Here is a 19031-nt window from a genome sequence, read left to right on the forward strand (position 1 = left end):
TTGAAGTAAACGGCGATTGAAGCTACCACGTTCGGTGCAGGCGCTCGCCAGGCAAAGTGTATGCAAATACAACGTTTCCATGCAGACTTGTCAAGTTTGGAACTGTTATTTCGCTTCCTTTCTGCTTTGCCCGTAGAAAGATTATCCTTACTGATATTTCGCGTTTACCTCGTGGCATGGCGGAATTGTCAACCCTCGCTTAATTTATATTCGCTTCGGGAAGCAACACTGCTCGCATTATATCGACTGAGGCATCACTTCTTACGAAGGCCCCATCTCAGCCCTATAAAAATTGCGCACGTTTTCTGCATAGAAAACGTCCTCGATTTGCTATAGTCAAGATGAATAATCGTTACACTTTTTAATTTCGCACGCATACTATACTTTTTATTTTCACAAGAATGTCCGTGGAGGAGTTTGCAGAGACAATGGCAAAAAAGGCGAAAGAGTACAGGCGCTGGTTGTTTATGTACGCGTACTAAGACGTATTTATTTTTTCTGAGTATCCTGGAATGGTTTCGAGAGTTGTTTGTGTAGTTTTTAATGTTTGTGTGTATTCAAGCGAGCTCTTGTATGTAGTCAGCCAGCCGCCTTTTATACCGCCTACACAATCGAAAAGACCGAAAAACAAAGAAACAAGAACTTTAAGCTTCGGGAGGCCACCGCATTGCGGGAGTATACTACACGCAGGCATCGAGAAAGCGTTTGATTCAGTCGAAACCTCAGCAGTCATGGAGGCATTACGGAATCAGGGTGTAGACGAGCCGTATGTAAAAATACTGAAAGATATCTATAGCGGTTCCACAGCCACCGTTGTCCTACATAAAGAAAGCAACAAAATCCGAATAAAGAAAGGCATCAGGCAGGGAGATATTATCTCTCCTATTCTATTCGCAGCGTGTTTACAGGAGGTATTCAGAGACCTGGATTGGGAAGAAGTGGAGATAAGAATTAATGGAGAATACCTTAGTAACTTACGATTTGCTGATGATATTGCCTTGCCTAGTAACTCAGGGGACCAATTGCAATGCATGCTCACTGACCTGGAGAGGCAAAGCAGAAGAGTGGGTCTAAAAATTAATCTGCAGAAAACTAAAGTAATGTTTAACAGTCTCGGAAGAGAACAGCAATTTACAATAGGTAGCGAGGCACTGGAAGTGGTAAGGGAATACATCTACTTAGGGCAGGTAGTGACTGCGGATCTGGTTCATGATACTGAAATATTCAGAAGAATAAGAATGAGCTGGGGTGCGTTTGGCAGTCATTCCCAGATCATGAACAGCAGGTTGCCATTATCCCTCAAGAGAAAAGTGTATAACAGCTGTGTCTTACCAGTACTCACGTACGGTGCAGAAACCTGGAGGCCTACGAAAAGGGTTCTACTTAAATTGAGGATGCCGCAATGAGCTAAGGAAAGAAGAATGATGGGTGTAACGTTAAGGGATAAGAAAAGAGCAGATTGGGTGAGGGAACAAAGGCGAGTTGATGACATCTTAGTTGAAATCAAGAAAAAGAATTGGGCATGGGCAGGACATGTAATGAGGAGGGAAGATAACCGATGGTCATTAAGGGTTACGTACTGGATTCCAAGGGAAAGGAAGCGTACCAGGTGGCGGCAGAAAGTTAGGTGGGCGGATGAGATTAAGAAGTTTGCAGGGACAAGATTGGCCACAATTATTACATGACCGGGGTAGTTGGAGAAATATGGGAGAGGCCTTTGCCCTGCAGTGGGCATAACCAGGCTGATGATGACGATGAGAACTACATGCAGGCGCTTGGATATTCGATCTCTCTCTCTCTCTCTCTCAACTGCAGTCGGAGCAGCTTCGGAGTACTGTCGAGAGAGAGAGCGAGAGAGCAATAGTTCTTTCTGGGCGCGTCGCCATGCTACAGAATACATAGAAGAAAAACACGGAATTTGGAAGCGCAGATATTATGTTGCAGCTGCGGCCGCAGCATAACGCAAGAGTGTGTGGGGATTGTCATTGTGGTTGCGTGCGAAATGTACTTCTTATTTAGACACAATCTAGAGCAAACGTTGAGCTCCTCGTTCATGGTCAAAGAGCATCAACGTCCTATAAGACGATGTAGATGATGTCTACCAAACTAATGGGAGCAGATGACATGCAATAATAAAGCCGAGACCAAAACGAATAATTTTGCGGCGTATATTGTGACCACGCTTCTACGCCGCACAAAGCTAGATTGCCTGAGCTTAAGATCATTCTTAGCGGCGATGGTGCTTGAACTGTGGCCACATGCGTGGCAGTCTCATAAAGCAGCACGTGCATTGCTGGAGGTCCTGGAGTTCACAGACGTCGGTGACTGATGGCACTATAATTTCTGTGTGAACATCCACTCTTGAAGGCAACCTCAGCGTTGTTAGTGTCCTCACCATTTTTTTTTATTTTATTATCGCAACGTCCTCTCCTTGCGTAAGGCAGAAAATGGGACGCACCTCTGGCTGGCCTTCATGCCTCTTCTTCCGGTTACATTCTCCGTTAAAGTCAAGTTTCAAGTAGCACAGCACGGGAAAGCGCTAGCTGTTAAGCTCGAGAGAAGAATCTGTGAAACTGTCACGTGTCGCATGCGCCAGACGTTTGAAAAAAAAAAAAAAAAAGAAAACGACTTTGAGGCTAGATAAGCGTGTCTGTAACTTGATGGTTAGAGTATTGGGCTGCTGTGCTGGAAGACAGGCGTTCACGCCCGCCATTCGTCGCTCATTCTGTTAGCTTTATAGGCGTACTTCGCTGCTGCGACCGCGGGTTCGATGTTCTGGAAACTTCACGCATCGTGGCAGAGCAACGAACATGGGGCCGGGCCCGATATTGAGGGTGTTTTAAACACACGTTAATATTTACATCTTGTACAACATATAGCAATGATGCCGTGTACAAGTTCAATCGGATTTTTGGATCACCAACCATCGACCTGTTCTTTTAACACTTCCGTCGTAACTGGCCCATCACTTTACCCCAATCCGGTGTTTGGAGATGGGTGACAACACCCCCGGACAATGCTGAGGTTTGCAGTCCCTTCCCTCTGAGCAGAGCTTGGTGTTGGCTATGCCCAAAAACGCACGCACATCACTGTGCACGAACAGGGAAAGACGGAAGCACAATGACCCCGTCCCCGACACGGAAGTGGCAGTTTGGGTCCGGTGGTATTCCAGAAAGGCGTCTGTGTCTGGTTCGCTCCATCTTAGTTGCCCCGAGATGAGAGGGAAAACACAAAGGCACCTAAGTCCTCGACAGGAGGAAAAGGCACCCCGAAGTCATGTAAAGAAATTTCCCCTTGGAAATTGCCCAAATGCGTTCTGGCGGTGTTTAGCTAATTGCCTTAAATCATAGCAGTTGGAAATGACTGTGACGAGGGTGTCGGCTTGTTTGCCATTGTCGCGTTCTCCAAGAGCGACTGCTTTCGCGGGGTAAACGTGCGATCGCAACATCACCCCCTTGGTGGGCATCTAATATAACTTGACTCGCCATCGCAGCCTAGCGAAAGTGGAGGTCTAGCGCAGATGTTGAAAACCATCGCTATGACTGCTGAGACAGATATGCCATGCTTTATTGCTCAATTCGTTCCTCCGGCGCATTATTCAGCCATAGGGGAATATGGACGTGCGGACTCCCGCTTTGCTGGAATTCCACGGCAATGCGACCAGCGGCAGCACGCAGCCGCTGGTTGTATTGTTGTTTCTTTTCCCTCTGCCGCTCTTCGTATTCACGCTGCTCCTCGGAAGTCTTAGCTACGCGTTGCCTACTCTCAGCGGTGCTGCAACAACAATCAAACCAGTTGCTAGGCTGATTATTTTTTATATGACAGGCCCGGGAAGTGTTTGTCGCCTTATGTACGTTAAACGCAAGCACCTTTGCAGGAAGGTATGGCGCGCGTCCCTTCAAGACTTATTTTACCGCGCTGGAACGGAAACGTAAGACGGACGTTAGAAGACAGCGCCGTCTGGTGCCTCGAGCAAAACATATCCATGCTTAGACAATCCATTAGCAATTATCCTGTTGTTGCCATGCGGACGAGTCCCCTTAGTTTAAAACTGTTGAATGTTGGGCTAGTTGGTATTTTGATATGAGAACCACCTTGAAAGAGTGCGCACCGGGACGGCACAACAAAAAGGTAGGCGAATATAGGCGCCTCTGTTCGTCTTCCTTCTTGTTATGCCGTCCCATAGCGCGCTATTTGAAGAGAGTCTGGTTAGGCCTACGGACGCCGGAATCGTCGAATGATTTCAGAAATTGAACGTGCTATGCACTCATAACTAACGTTTCAAGTTAGCTGAGAGGAAGCGAAAACTCATTTCAATGTTACTGGCAATCAACGAGAGTGAAAGCGTAGCCATCACGACAATTCGCGCTGAAGCGGGAGCCATGGGTGCTGCCATATTCGAGAGCGCTATTTCTTAGCGTGCGTAAACATTCGAACGTTAAACTTGCCAAATCACGTATTTTATCATTGCGCACGAAAACCAGAGAAACCCAACAACGTTAGGAGCATGCGCAGTGAAGACAATGCTATTTTTTTACTACGTAATGCGTTTACATTTGGTTGCAAACACTATTCTGCAACTGTCTATCGAATCTTGTTACACAAAGTAAGCATTGGCATGCGCGTAAGAAGCGAATTGAAGATTAACAGAGGGACGAGCCGTCGTCATAAATAAAAGAAGGCACGAAGAATGCCGTAAGGTTAGTTGCACATTAAAGGCTGATCGCAATTTTTCTCGTCTCTTTGTTGGCGGCGAGCTTGTGAAAGAAGTATGTGCGGCGTCAAGAACTCCTCCTTTTCTTCATTTGTCTTGTCTTGATGCTCGTTACGATGCACTCGTTTCTCGCACACGCCGTCACAGCTAACCATATTTTTATCCTCCTTTCATTAACTCTGCACTCGCGTTCAATATGAGCTGCAACGCGGCGCCCGAGGTCGAAATGGCTAGAATAATGCACGGTGGCGCCGACGTACAAAAGAAAGAAGAAAAGGTTTAAGGAGTATTGGTAATTTCAACGGTGCTTATTTTCCCAATTTTTCCTATATTCGTACCGCCTTGCAGTCTTGCATCCCTTTCGACCAAGGTGACCCTGTTGCAGCTCATATTGAACGCGACGACCGTGCATGCTTAATATGACATCTCGCCATTTATTCTTTCGTTCGCTCAACGTAATTATTTTATTCATTGACTCATTCAGGCATAGAAACGTTTTCTTACGGGGGTTGCGTGGAAGCCCTATTGCAAAACCCTGCATCCAGCGTTCAGTGCAGCGCCGGATTATGGGCCCTGTGCCGTGCGCTGGGCAGGGGCGGCGTACTGGGAGGCACTGGCTACTGGTGCGAAAAACAGCTCTAGCGCGTTAAACACGCGGTGCCTGGACACGGTATATATATTTTGAATACAGAGAGCAGCAGAGAGCGTTTAAGTGCAATAGAAAAAAAAAATGCTCCGACCAGGATTCGATCTTCGGACCTACAGATCCCAAGCCCGGTACATTACCGCTGCGCCACGCCAGCTTTTTTTTTTTTTTTTCTTTGTTACATGGAAAAGAAAACTGAAGGTGTATAACAAAGCGGACACAACTACACACTTAAAACTCAGGCAAACATACACATGCATCCAACAAGTGCATCCAGTCTGGCGGAGGTTCCTGCACAGCGTACACACTTCTTACATATGCAGCACTTTCGCGAAAGAAGGATTTTGTAGTTCGCGGGCTTTCGGCATGGCGATCACAGAGTCTACTTCTCCACAGGCTGTATAAACCAAGTACCATGAACATGTCATAGGGAGGACCACCTGTAACCTTAAACGGTAGAAACCAGCTTTTTTTCTTTATTACCTTCATTACAACACCACGTAAACGCGTACAAAGCAGACCATTTGGTGCAGAAAAATATTATTACATATTTTGGAGAGACTGTACATATTTAAAAGGCCTTCAAAGAGGATGTCACAGACATCAAACTGTCAAGCTCCTGAAACCACTCTGGCGGCTCAAGCATGTGCTTGAGGGCATGACGCGTGTACCCAAGACTTTCCCTTAGGTGTTCCCTCGCAGTCCTTTAATCTACGCGGGCATTCTTGACATCCATACGCGTTTTCCACACGCTGCTAATACACAAAAGCATTATCAAGTCAGCCGGCACTCCCCCTGTGTCTGCGCATGGTAAGAACCGAATACCTTAAGGACTTAACGGTAGTTCTTTCTTCAGAATTCCTTTGTGAACATCATACAAGAAAACGGAGTCATGGCAATCCAAGAAGATGTACTCGATAGTTTCCGGTTTCTTGCATATGATGCAGTTAACAGGCCATGGAACAAAGAAGCCCTTGCTTTGTAGCCATGGCTTCACAAGGAGATTGCCAGAATGCAATTGAAAAAAAGAAGGTTTCTGCTGGAGATCTAACGGGCATATTTTTAACGCGTTCCACCAGATGAACATGAACGGATAATTTGCCATGTTAAGATCGAGATGCAGTTTTAGTTTCACAGAGATACGTCTCGCATAGACATGGTAGATGCGCTATCACCCAACAACTAAAACTCACGCCTGTACCACAAAGAAAAATTTGCTGTCCGTATTCAATAGCATGCTCGGAAGTCCACAACATCGATTTTCCCTTGCGATTGGTATTTTAACTTAAAAAAAGTTCTAAATGAACCGCCGACCCGGGATGCTGTATGGGTTGTTACTGCCGATTTCGACAGCCGTCTCTTGTTCTTCACGCGAGGGATATGCCACGTTTTCTTAGTTCAGTGATGCCTTTCAGTCGACACGTCTGTCTAGTCATATATCTTCGTCAGAGAAGCGCAAGCTAGTGCTGGGAGCCTTCGGCGACAACACATATATACCTGTGTTTATGACGCGTCACATCGGCGCTCATCGCTTCTTGTGCTGGCACTGTAGACATGAAAAAATGGTTTATTTAGGAACATCGATACTAAAGCTGAAATACAGAGGGATTTATCCTTGTTCGGCTTCTTGATTCCTGAGCCTAGACGCGCCGATAGCGTGGAGACGGACTCAGCGGATACTCTAGGCCTAAGCTTCGGTGGGGATCGATCTCGGCGCGGGTAGCTGGCGAAAGCTAAAATGTGTGTATTTGAGCCTCGGAACTTTTTTTAGTACATTAGAAAAAGTGGAAGCGCACGAATCGCCTTAGTTTTGTTATAGGCGCGATAATATCAATCGGCGATATAGGCTTCGAACTCGGGGCCCGTTCGAGCGTGTCTGAATGACTTCTGGATTTCATGTCCAATCCACAACACTGCGACAACGGCCACAACTCCCAGTCATATGTTACGTGCGAGCTACTAAAAACCCGGCGTCCTCCGCGTTTGCGTGGTTTCGTTCAAGAATTTAGCTATCCGCCCAGTCAAAAGGGAAAATGAAAAAAAAAAAAAAACGAAAGTGATCTTCAGTGTCAAATGTGCATGAATAAACAAGGCTGCTCACGCACCTTTATTCCCAGCTGCGACACGAAATAGAGTTTTATGACCCCAAGATATAGGGTTATTTAGGACAAGGGACTAGTATCAAGTGATGAAATTGTATAAAGCATTTAATATTCAGCAGCGCTCGTCCTTGCGTAATGGAACAAGCGCGGCACAAACACAACCAGCGCAGTTTCCAGTGCGAACCAGTGCCTGTACAGCTCAAACCAGTGCGCCCCAACGTTATGGCAGTGGAACCAGCGTCTCTTTTAGTGTGACCGAGTTTTCATCCACCGTTCTCCGTGGTGTCCCAGTGAGTCCCAGCGAGCGCCAGTCCGGTGCCAAAAACGCGCTGGTTTCACACTGGAAGGGACTGGAAGACGCTGGTTTTTGCAATAGGGAGAGAGTGACAAAAAGGCAACCAAATTCCTGACAATGTGCCATAGCCCGCGCTAACCACCAAATTGCACAAGTCTCTGCACAATGGGGTCCTACATTTTCAACAGTATGGTGTTGGAAGAAGCACACATCATTTTAACATAAAAAAGTAAATAAAGAACGCCACACAATTAGCCAAAATCTCAGAGACTGCTTGCAGAAACAAAATTACAGAACCTCGATCGCAGCAATATAGTGTCATAAACACTTGAATACAACAACAAATGAGAAAGCGCACTATTAGATGAACTATAACACTGCAGCACTTGGGCGTGCTATTGCGCATCGCCACTGTGTAAGTAACACCTTTCAAGAAGAGAACGAACTACAATATATTAACAAAATTCCCATCTGAGGCATGAGTAGATAAGTATGCATATTATCTCAAAACACTTTTGTATATTGAACCCCGGTATTTCCATATTTTGTTTTTTTTTCTTCTCCAGTTTCCCATCCACAATCTTTCCTCATTTGCCTGTGTGCCTACACATTCCGCGGTGTGGCCGAACGGACGGTGACGATAGGCGACGGCTTCTCTCTCGCCTTGTTCTGTCTTGTTCGAAAAATAGACGATCGCACTGTGTCCTTGTGAGCTTTTAGAGCCCCACACATTATTTTAAACCTAAAGGTAATCTATAAATGGCTCACACCATAAACGGCGCCTTCAAATGCACTCGGAAAATAGCGCACCATTTGCTGTGATGTCAGTACTTCGTATGGAAAGAACGGCAACAAGTTCTGTATTGTTGACGGAGACCTCGTTTTTGCCAATTAAAGGGATGGGTTAATTGGCAGCCCCTCTTGTTCGATAAAGCACGCTAATGCAGTCGAGGAAGTGATACTGACAGACGTAATGCGCCCTTCAATTCGCGCGTTCTTGTCAAATCTGTCTCCCGATAAATTGTTTACATCATATTGACTTGGTAAAATGTTGTGTAGGATTATCGCCAAGTTCTTTTAATTATTCTTGTCTTACACGTTAACTTAATAAAGGAAAAAATCAGACATCCACCCGTTCGTAGCAATTGCTACAAAGGAAACCCATACGGGTTCCTCAAAAGAAAAAGCCTCAGAGTTGAAAAATTCGTCCAGGGGTGCTATGCAGGATGCGCCGAGTTTGGCGAAACTCGGGATCTTCACGAGCTCAGGCGACACCTCAAGATGAAAGCACAAATGGTACCAAGACACAGTTTATCTTTCGACAAGCCTCCAGTTTCATTGGTTTATCTAGATTCACTCTGGGTGGCTATCATTTCTGGGCGTTGCCTTCTGGGCGGTCGACAAACTGGGGCTCACGTGATCATACCGTTGGTGCATGGTCGCGCCTTCTTTCACTTGTTTGTCGTTCCACCGAGTGCATTACACGCACAAGCGATTTACAAAACAAATGCATTTAATACAATATTATTAGTTAGTTTAACGTAGCTTAAAGCATTTTAAAGCTTACAAGATGTACACTGAATGTGTATTCGACTAATTTGTAATTTAGTACGCTTCGCATTATACCACGAGGGAACGCAGTGGTGGCGTCATCACATACATTCATCGGGCGAGCATGGCGGCTAAACATCGAAGAGTCCCAGTGTAAACAAACTCGTACAATGAGCTTGCAGTGCGCGACGTAGTGATCAGGTTCGACGATGACCACTATTTCTTGGTTAGTTCTGTTCCTCCGTGAGCAATCTTTCCGTGCACCCCGAATGACTGCGAATAGCTTAGGCGATTTTACAGATCGCAACGCGTACCTACTGTTCACGGCACAATCCTGAACAAACAACTTATCCGGTGCTGCTTCTGTGAATGCGCTGAGTTGCTCCACTCTGCGTGACTGCGAGCGTCACGAATATTGCATAGTGTGTGCAAAAGGAAGATAGCCGATATAGCTACGATGCGACAAGGAGGTGGTGCCGACGATGGATCTCGCAACCAACACAGTGACGGAGGCATCGACAAACTGCAGATAAGTATATTTCTACTGTTTCATACTTAGCATGATAATAGTGCACGGATTAAGTCACTTTCGTAGTAACGAACTGAATGTCCAGCAGTTTAAAAAAGGCATTGAGAGCCAATGAGTGTTCGTGCTTTTACATGTACGTGGGCCCGCGAAAATATGGAAAAGATAAAGGTAACCTTCACTAAATTAGTGATATAACAGAAATTCATCAGTGACATTCAGCACGCTGAATCTATGGAAGAGTATCCTTATCCAGGTGAAATATTAATAGCAGGTACTGATATAAAGCAGGAAACTTATACAAATATTTCATGGGTTGAACAGCACATGGGAGGCATTCCCGAATCGTGATCGCCACGTTACCGATATCCTTGAAACACGTTTAGAATCGCTGCATTCTACCGGTTATGCAATATGGGACATAAACCTGCAGCTTAACAAAGAAACTTGAGAAGTCGAGGACTGTGCAGAAAGCGAAGAAGCAAAAATTGTTGGAGATAGCATTAAGGCAGGAAGACAGTGGCGCAGTAAACCGTGGCAACTGATATGCAAGTTGAGATTAAGAAAAAAAAATGGAATCGGTGGGCAGGCCATGCACGTCTTCAATCACTTGTTGCCAATTTATAACAGGTGATTACATAAGCGTGACAGAATAGATGTCAAGGAGAGAGAACTGCAGCCGAGGATGGTAGAAAACTGTGTAATGGGACAAAAATATGATGTCTGTAGACATAGGATGCAATCAGCTCGTATAAGACGGGATTGTAGGGAGAGGCATTTATTTGGAGTGAACAAAATAGGTTTGTGGTGCTGACAGTAGAGACTCGTGAAGGTTCGAGGACACCTCAGCTGTGGGCACACTAATAAAGATTACAATTGGCTCTGAAAAAAACAACCCGTTATGAAAAATAAAGCAATGTTGTCCCGACAAATTGCTTTATTATGCATACACTAAAGGCTTCCACAGTTAAGGGCAGTTAGTACCAATAGTGCAATGAGCATTTTTATTTGTAAATAATGGTTTATATGCGGTTGATTCATTCCAACAATCCACTTTTTTTGCAGCAAAACATTCTGCTGCTGGAGGCACTCAACCGCCTGGTGGCAGTAGGCGAGCGCCAGGCACATGCTCTTGAGAGTGTGGCAAGGTCCAGAGGGCTGCTCTGCAACAGTAGGATCAGTGCACTCACTGCTTTCCAGTCGAGCCCCCAGAACACACCTTATAAAGGAGCTTTCAGTTTATTATTTTGTTTATTATTCAAGAGCATGAATAAAATTATTGCAGTAAACATTGTGCTGTCCATATTGGGACCCTTGTAACATGCACTTGATGTCTCTTCAAAATGGGCAAACACGTAAAGACAACCTGGACCGTGTAAATGAAAAAGACACTAATGCAGCATATACGTCATTGTGCTGTTTGTTCTTTCTATGTGCAAGAATACACTGGGTGTTGATTAGCCACAAGATGAACGGTGTTTGCATTTCGCAATGAAAAGACAGGAAACAGCATGACTTTAATAATGCTATCACCTATAGACTGTGCACATGAATGCAACACTCCCCGATTTAAACGTGCCATTACATGCATGTTCGATACCACATATTCTTTAACAATGTCATATATTTGCATGTACTAATGTACATGCAAATGTACTAATTTTCACACAGCTTAAGCCCATGCATAGCTCACTTGTGATGTATCCATTTTATAGGCCAAATAATTGGACACTTTGTCCTTTTGTCTTGCATGAAAAGTTTCCTTGTCGTTTACAGGGGCCCTGAACCACCCCTCGGGCTTGGTGAAATAACATAGTCCGCGGGTAGCACACGCTGTTGTGAACATCTCAGCCAAGTTCTGCTGTCGTACGCGGTCCGTGAAGCTCGCAAGCGGAGCGCGAAGTCGCCTTTTTCTCAAACGCTCTCGTTTCAAAAACCCCACGATGCTTGCTCTATTTTGTGTGCTTTATTTCGTCGTAAAGCACACTCCAATACGCGGCTGCTATTAGTCGCTGCACTCGGCTACACCGCGGCCGCCGCGAGGTGGCGCCACGGTTAAGTGCACTGCGGCTCTCTGAGGACAGCCGCGTTTGGCTTACGTTTAGCGCGGCATAGGCACCAAATCGGAAACTTGAACTGCGCGCCACGGTGACGTCTCCGCCGTAGCCTTCGCAGTGCAAGGCATTGGAAGAGGAAGGAGAGCACAGCTGAGGCCCGTGTTTGATTGCTGATAACTCCGCTTCTGCTGAACGCTTAGAAGTACTTTTTGCGGCAAAGTATTTCTGAAATCTTCATTTCAAATGTCTTTCTCACTTCGATAAAAAGTGGTTCAGGGCCCCCTAAATGCTAACTTGGTTTCCTTCTCGCTCTCACACGACGCTGCGCGCTAAATGCGTCGCCACTTCGGTTACCCTTAGCGCACGAACTTTTAGGTTAACAACTTGTGTGCAAAGAGCGCAGTTTAGTGAATTCAACATTTGTATCCATCTGGGAGGATGTGATAGCGGCTGTGCACTGAAAATGTTCGCCCAAAACAACGTACTAGACCTTTTCCCTTAGTTGTCGTGGCTAATTGATGATAATAAGAGCTGTAAGCGTGAACAATCCCGCTCTAATTATCTATTGCGCTCTTCGAAAGGCGGAAATTGGGGCGCCCGCATTGCTTTTCCACAGCAGTCGAACGCACGCAACGCGGATAGGTCTCCCGCACATATATTCTCACTTCTAGCCGCCTTGCCGCAATCTTGGACCGTCATCGATTGTCCTATTGTTCGCGCAATCCTTGTTTGCCACTTTGGCGGTAATTGGCTCAGGTGCGTTCGTCGCTCTGTTGCCTGATTCCGCTGACGAGTCCGGAGGCTATTAGCACACACGAAATGAGCGGGTCGCCAATGAAAGCTGCGTTTCCGCCGTCTTGCTGTACTTCTGTGCAAGCGGTAATACTACGAGTGAGAGGCCGCAGCCACAAGTTGTCAAGACAAGCAAACTAAGCCTAACTTAGTACCACCTCGTGTCTTAAGTCGGTACATTGTGTACTGTACGCAGACGATACTACTATCTCGATGCGTGACAATTCTTTAACAACCTTAATTTTTAAACTAAACAATGAGCTTGACGATATTGTTACTTGGGGTTCGTCCAATCATTTATTTATCAATCCTTCAAAAATTCAATTTATGATTTTCCGTTCTAACCAAAGAATACTACCGGGCTTGTCTGAGTTAACTCTAGATGGTCCTCACATTCCCGTCTCTGACTGTGTATCATTTTTGGGCATCAAATTATATTCTAACCTAAAGTTTTCTCAACACATTGCCTTCATTAAGCAAAAGAGTACCTTCGGTATTAGAGCATTAATCAAGTCAAGAACATATTTCTCTAAAGACGCATTATTAGCATTATACTTTAACTTTATTCACAGTCGCATTAATTATCGCATTGTTTCCTGGGGAAATAAATACAACTGTCATATCTCGTCTATTCAGCACTTACAAAACCAAGCAATACGCATTATCACCAACAGTGAGTTTTTCACCAGTTTCACGATCGTTTCACGAGTTTTTACTATACTGCTTCGTGAAAATAACACCTTTGTTGTGACGAACTCGTTCAACTATCATCTAATTATTATGTTTTATAAATTACTAAACAGCTCTCACACCAATTCATTGATTCCAGGCACCTCATCAATAACAATAATACCAGGTTTGCGCGTAACTCGTATTTTCTACTACCTATGGTTCATTCTAACTGTGAAAAAATGACATCATCATTCGCTGCTATAAAACTGTGGAATGGTTTACCCATCAGCATTAAATATTCATCCTTTCATACACTCAGCAATGCCCTCAAGATGTGTTATATGTCTAAGTTTACGTCATTCATTACACTACATTTGTCATTTGTATGTATTGACAGTTTTTTATGCATTATAGGCTTGTTTACATTCAATTTCTTTTCATTGATCTTATTTTTCCTGTGTTGTATTTTCGCGATTGTGTTTGTTTCTTTTAGTTAGCTTGCTCTTCTTTAACACATCTCTACATTGTTATTATTTATCGAGGGTCCTGTTGCATTCATTGAATTTGGGACCTCCCTCTGTATATTGTCTCTTAGCAATTCATTGTATTTGAAGAATAATAGACTGAAACTGAAAACTTTGCATTGTGTGATTGAGATTGTCCCTTAATTATTTAGGTTCGTATTCCCTGGGCTGTTCCGTCACCACCAAGAAAGTGGCCCACATGTGCTAAGGCTTCTGCGCTTGCAGAACGCGTTCCATCAATATTCTCCCCTTCATATTTATCAGTTTACCTTCTTGCTGTCTGGGTATTGGGTAGCAAACCGGACGTACTACCACCACCCAGGGTTGACATCCCTACATCCCTGCTGTGTAATGAATCTCTCTGAACCTGCGTGGATTTTAGACGACGCACACTTGCAGGACCAGCAGGAAACTTCAACAAGGCTTCCTCTCAGAGTAACGGTGTGTCAATGTGACTATATAACCCATGACTGGTTCTGAAGGTGACAGTGGTGCTTTAATATTCAGTGGGCACGGCGGACCGAGCATAGGCATGTGGCCTAACACGCGTTTCCTCTGCTTCACGCAGGTTTTTTTGGTTAGCCTTGCCACAACGCCATCTCAGCAAAATGACTCAACGAACGACGCATGCCTGGCAGCCTCATCCGTATCAGCGACGCCCTGTTGCTGCCCTCCTGTGATTCGTGTCACTAGCAGCCTAGGGCCATCTACCAGCGGCGTTACGTCATCAAGCGCTCCTATAAAAGACTGTCCACAAGCCTTCAAGTTCAGTGGGCACGGCGAACCGCGCATAGGCATGTGGCCTAACACGCGTTTCCTTTGCTTCACGCAGGTTTTTTTTGGCTAGCCTTGCCGGAACGCCATCTCAGCAAAATGACTCAATGAACGACGCATGCCTGGCAGCCTCATCCGTGTCAGCGACGCCCTGTTGCTGCCCTCCTGTGATTCGTGTCACTAGCAGCCTAGCGCCGTCTACCAGCGGCGTTACGTCATCAACCGCTGCTATAAAAGACTGTCCACAAGCCTTCGAGTTCAGTAGGCACGGCGGACCGCGCATAGGCATGTGGCCTAACACGCGTTTCCACTGCTTCACGCAGGTTTTTTTTTTGTTAGCCTTGCCGGAACGCCATCTCAGCAAAATGACTCAACAAACGACGCATGCCTGGCAGCCTCATCCGTATCAGCGAGGCCCTGTTGCTGCGCTCCTGTGATTCGTGTCAGCCTCATCCGTATCAGCAACGCCCTGTTGCTGCCCTCCTGTGATTCGTGTCACTACCAGCCTAGCGCCGTATACCAGCGGCGTTATGTCATCAACCGCTCCTATAAAAGACTGTCCACAAGCCTTCGAGTTCAGTGGGCACGGCGGACCGCGCGTAGGCATGTGGCCTAACACGCGTTTCCTCTGCTTCACGCAGGTCAGTGATTATTACTCCACAATTGTGAGCGATTCCCGCTGTCTCTTGGTTTTGCCGTGCCCACAACAGTGCATTTCTATTGTTTGTGAAGTGTTTAGCGTGTGCAAGCTCATGCTCTGAGGAGACGTAGAGTTAAATCCGTGTCCAAATACGGGAGACACCAGTACAAAAGATCTGCTGAGGCAGTTGCTGGCTGGCCGGAATAAACTTACAGACGAGGTTGCAGCCCTTCGGGTGCAACAGGCAAACATGGAAAAACTGATGTCTGATTTTACCTCGAAGTTTGCCGACTTGGAAAGCCGTGTTGCAAGAATAGAGGGCATTGCAGAAATATTCAATACACTTCAGGCGAAAGTCGTCAGTGTAGAGGACAGAAGCAGGCGCGCGAACTTGATGGTTTTCGGTTTGCCCGAAGACACGGGTGATACTGCATTGGAACTAAATCAAAAACTTATCGATAAATTTACTGAAAAGCTTAGCATCACCTGCGAATCAATTGGAAGAATTCACCGAGTTGGAAAATCTGGAAACCAAAGACCAGTTGTAATATTCTTCCAAAACTGCAATGAAAAACAGGAAATTATGAAAAACGCTTACAAACTTAAAGGAACGAACTTATCGGTCAACACGATTACTCACGCAAGACACTTCGCAAAAGAAAGCTTCTTTGGGCTAGTGCCAGACGGGAGAAAAACGACGGAAGGAAAATAATGCTGATAAACGATAAGCTGAAAGTGGACAGTGAAATTTACTCTTGGGACGACGCCACGTGTACGAGGGTCAAACTGCCCCGACGTCAGTCCAGTTCAGGCCGTGAGTGGCGTCAGGCTTGCAACGATAAGGAGCTACGCCTATTGAACCTTAATGCCCGTAATATAGCTAATAAAAACGACCAACTTGAAGCTCTAATCTTAGATTATAATCTGCATATTGTAGTAATTACCGAAACTTGGCTCAAAGATGAAATAAATGACGTTTTTCCTCCGTTGTGTAACGCGTTTCGTTGCGACAGACAATCAAGGAATGGTGGTGTAGCTGTGTTGGTGAAGCAGGGTATCCAAGCTTTTGTTTTACCGCATCTTATCCATCACGAGAGTGTCTCTTTAAAACTGTGCTGCTGAGGCCGGTCTGGGCTTTAATTTGCGGTTTACTGACCACCTGATTCACCACAAACGTCTTTTCCCGACTTGGCTGATCACATGTCTAAGTATATTAACGATAAAATAATTCTTGCTGGCGATTTCAACCTGCCTGGATTGGGTTGGAATTGTCCTGTTTCTGGTTCTGCCCCTGGCACGCATTACATTTTCGATATTATGTTACAACATAACCTTGAACAGGTAGTTACACAACCCACGCGTGTCCAGAGTACTTGTGCTTCCATACTTGACCTGGTGTTTATCAGCCGATCGATTGAAAATTTTCGTGTCCCGGTGGAAAACGGCCTCTCCGATCACAATATGGTGTATTTTTCATGCAGCATCCAAAATACCAACAGCTCTCCACCTACAAAGCCTGTCTGTGTAAAAGACTTTTCGCGTGCCAGGGACGAAAGCGTGCTTGATAACCTTGATCTGTGCCTGAGTGATTTTCAAAGAAATGATGTGCATATACTATGCGATAAGTTTAAAGAAATCTGCATGTACTGCATAAAACATATTATTCCCAATATAATAAATAAAACACACAAAATAAATCTCTGGATTACGCGTAGGGTCTTACATTTAAAACGAAAACTAAAGTGATTAAAGCGTACACGTGTCTACCGAAACACTATAGCAATGGCACGACTTGCACTGCGTCAAGCTGTGAGCCAATCAAAACGTCATTACTTTGAACACACGCTGCCGAGCTTTATTCAAAACGCTCCGCAGGAGTTTTGGAGACACTTGTCCAAGAAAAACAAGCCTATCGACCAAATTATGCACAATGACGTTCTTGTCACCGATAAAGCAAGCATTGCTGAACATTTTGATACATATTTTTACAGTGTTTTTTCGAAATCCAACTCCCAAATACGGCAAACAGCTCCATCATGTCCTCCCGAACCAAGCAGTGTATCTTCTGCAGGCGTGTTATCCATGTTGTTAAATTTGAAAAGAAAAGTGTCTCCTGGTCCTGACGGGATTCCAAATATTTTCTTGTAGCGTCATAGTGAAATGATATCCAAATTTCTTGTTATAATTTCTCGCGCAAGCCTATCTGCTAGCTGTGTTCCTTCGGATTGGAGAGTTGCGCGGATTCTACCAATACTTAAGATAGGTACCGCATCATCTGTTACAAATTTTCGTACAATATCGCTTACATCTTCTTCTTGTACACTTCTTGAGCACATTGTAGCCACTTATATAGCTACCTTTCTAAATGACAGAGATATTCTATCTCTATTTCAACACGGATTTAGAAAGGCACTTTCAACAGTCACCCAACTAACATCTGTAGTTCATAGCTTTGCTGATACACTAAACGGGTTCGGGCAGATTGACGTTATTTTTCTAGATTTTAAGAAAGCGTTTGACCTTGTTCCACATGACAAACTAATATGTAATCTCGAATCTATTGGGCTTCCTTCTTCCATAACTAACTGGGTGTCTGCTTACCTTTCTAACCGCACACAGTTCGTCAGTATTGATTCTCATTTTTTGAGCCACCTCCCAGTCACTTCTGGCGGACCGCAGGGAAGTGTGCTGGGATCATTAGTCTTCCTAATATACATAAATGATATTGTTGATATTATTACGATGTTATCCGTAGATACGCGAGAGACGAGCCGCCGCGAGAACGACGACAAAGTGGGTCTGTGCCCTTGGCGCGAGTGAATGTCGGCCTGGCGCTCTGGCTCCAGTCCAGTGTAAATAGCCTGTAAATAGCCTCTTTCGTCTGTCTTTCTACACGTAACAATATGAATAATGAACCAGTGCAGATTAGGCTTTTTGCCGACGGCTGTGTATTGTTTAATGATATTAGGTCTTCTGAAGATCGTCATCCTCAATTCTAACCTTCGGAACATTCATTCTTGGTGCAATCGATGGAACATGAAGCTTAACAATGACAAAACAGTGTTCATGAAAGTTACCAATAAAGATACTAGCCTATCATTTTCATATAACCTTCCATCTCACCCGCTAGAGGAAGTTAATCAATACACTTACCTAGGTGTTACTATAACCAATAATCTTAGTTGTAATAAACATATATCAAACATATGCACGTAAGTTTTTAAGAAACTTCGCCTGATTCTCAGGCACAAATTAAGAACTGCCCCTGCTAGCTCAATGCTCTTAGCCTACACCTCAATCATCAGACCTAAACTCGAGTACACATGTACCGTCTGGGACCCTTACACAAAACATAACATTGAGGCGTTGGAAATGATCCAGAGAAAATCTTTCCGATTTATCTTTAAGAAATACCGCTTTACTGACTCCCCCACCACTCTCATGGCACAACATAACATACAGACACTGGAATTACGAAGAAAAAATCAAAGATTGAAGTCACTTTTCTTAATCAAAAATGACACTCTCCGTAAGTCCTGGTCAATTTATTCAGTCCACCACAACGCGCCTAACAAGAAATTCTCACGCGGAATCCCCAACACCGTACAACGCTAGAGTCAATGTGTTTAAATACTCTTTCTTTCCGCGCACAATAACTCAATGGAATTTACTCCCCACTGATCTACTAACCAGTATTGATGCCTTTGAGAAAGTTACTTATTGACAGTTGCAGAGTTA

Source organism: Dermacentor andersoni, chromosome 2, assembly GCF_023375885.2.
Source record: "Dermacentor andersoni chromosome 2, qqDerAnde1_hic_scaffold, whole genome shotgun sequence".
NCBI classification, from domain to species: Eukaryota; Metazoa; Arthropoda; class Arachnida; order Ixodida; family Ixodidae; genus Dermacentor; species Dermacentor andersoni.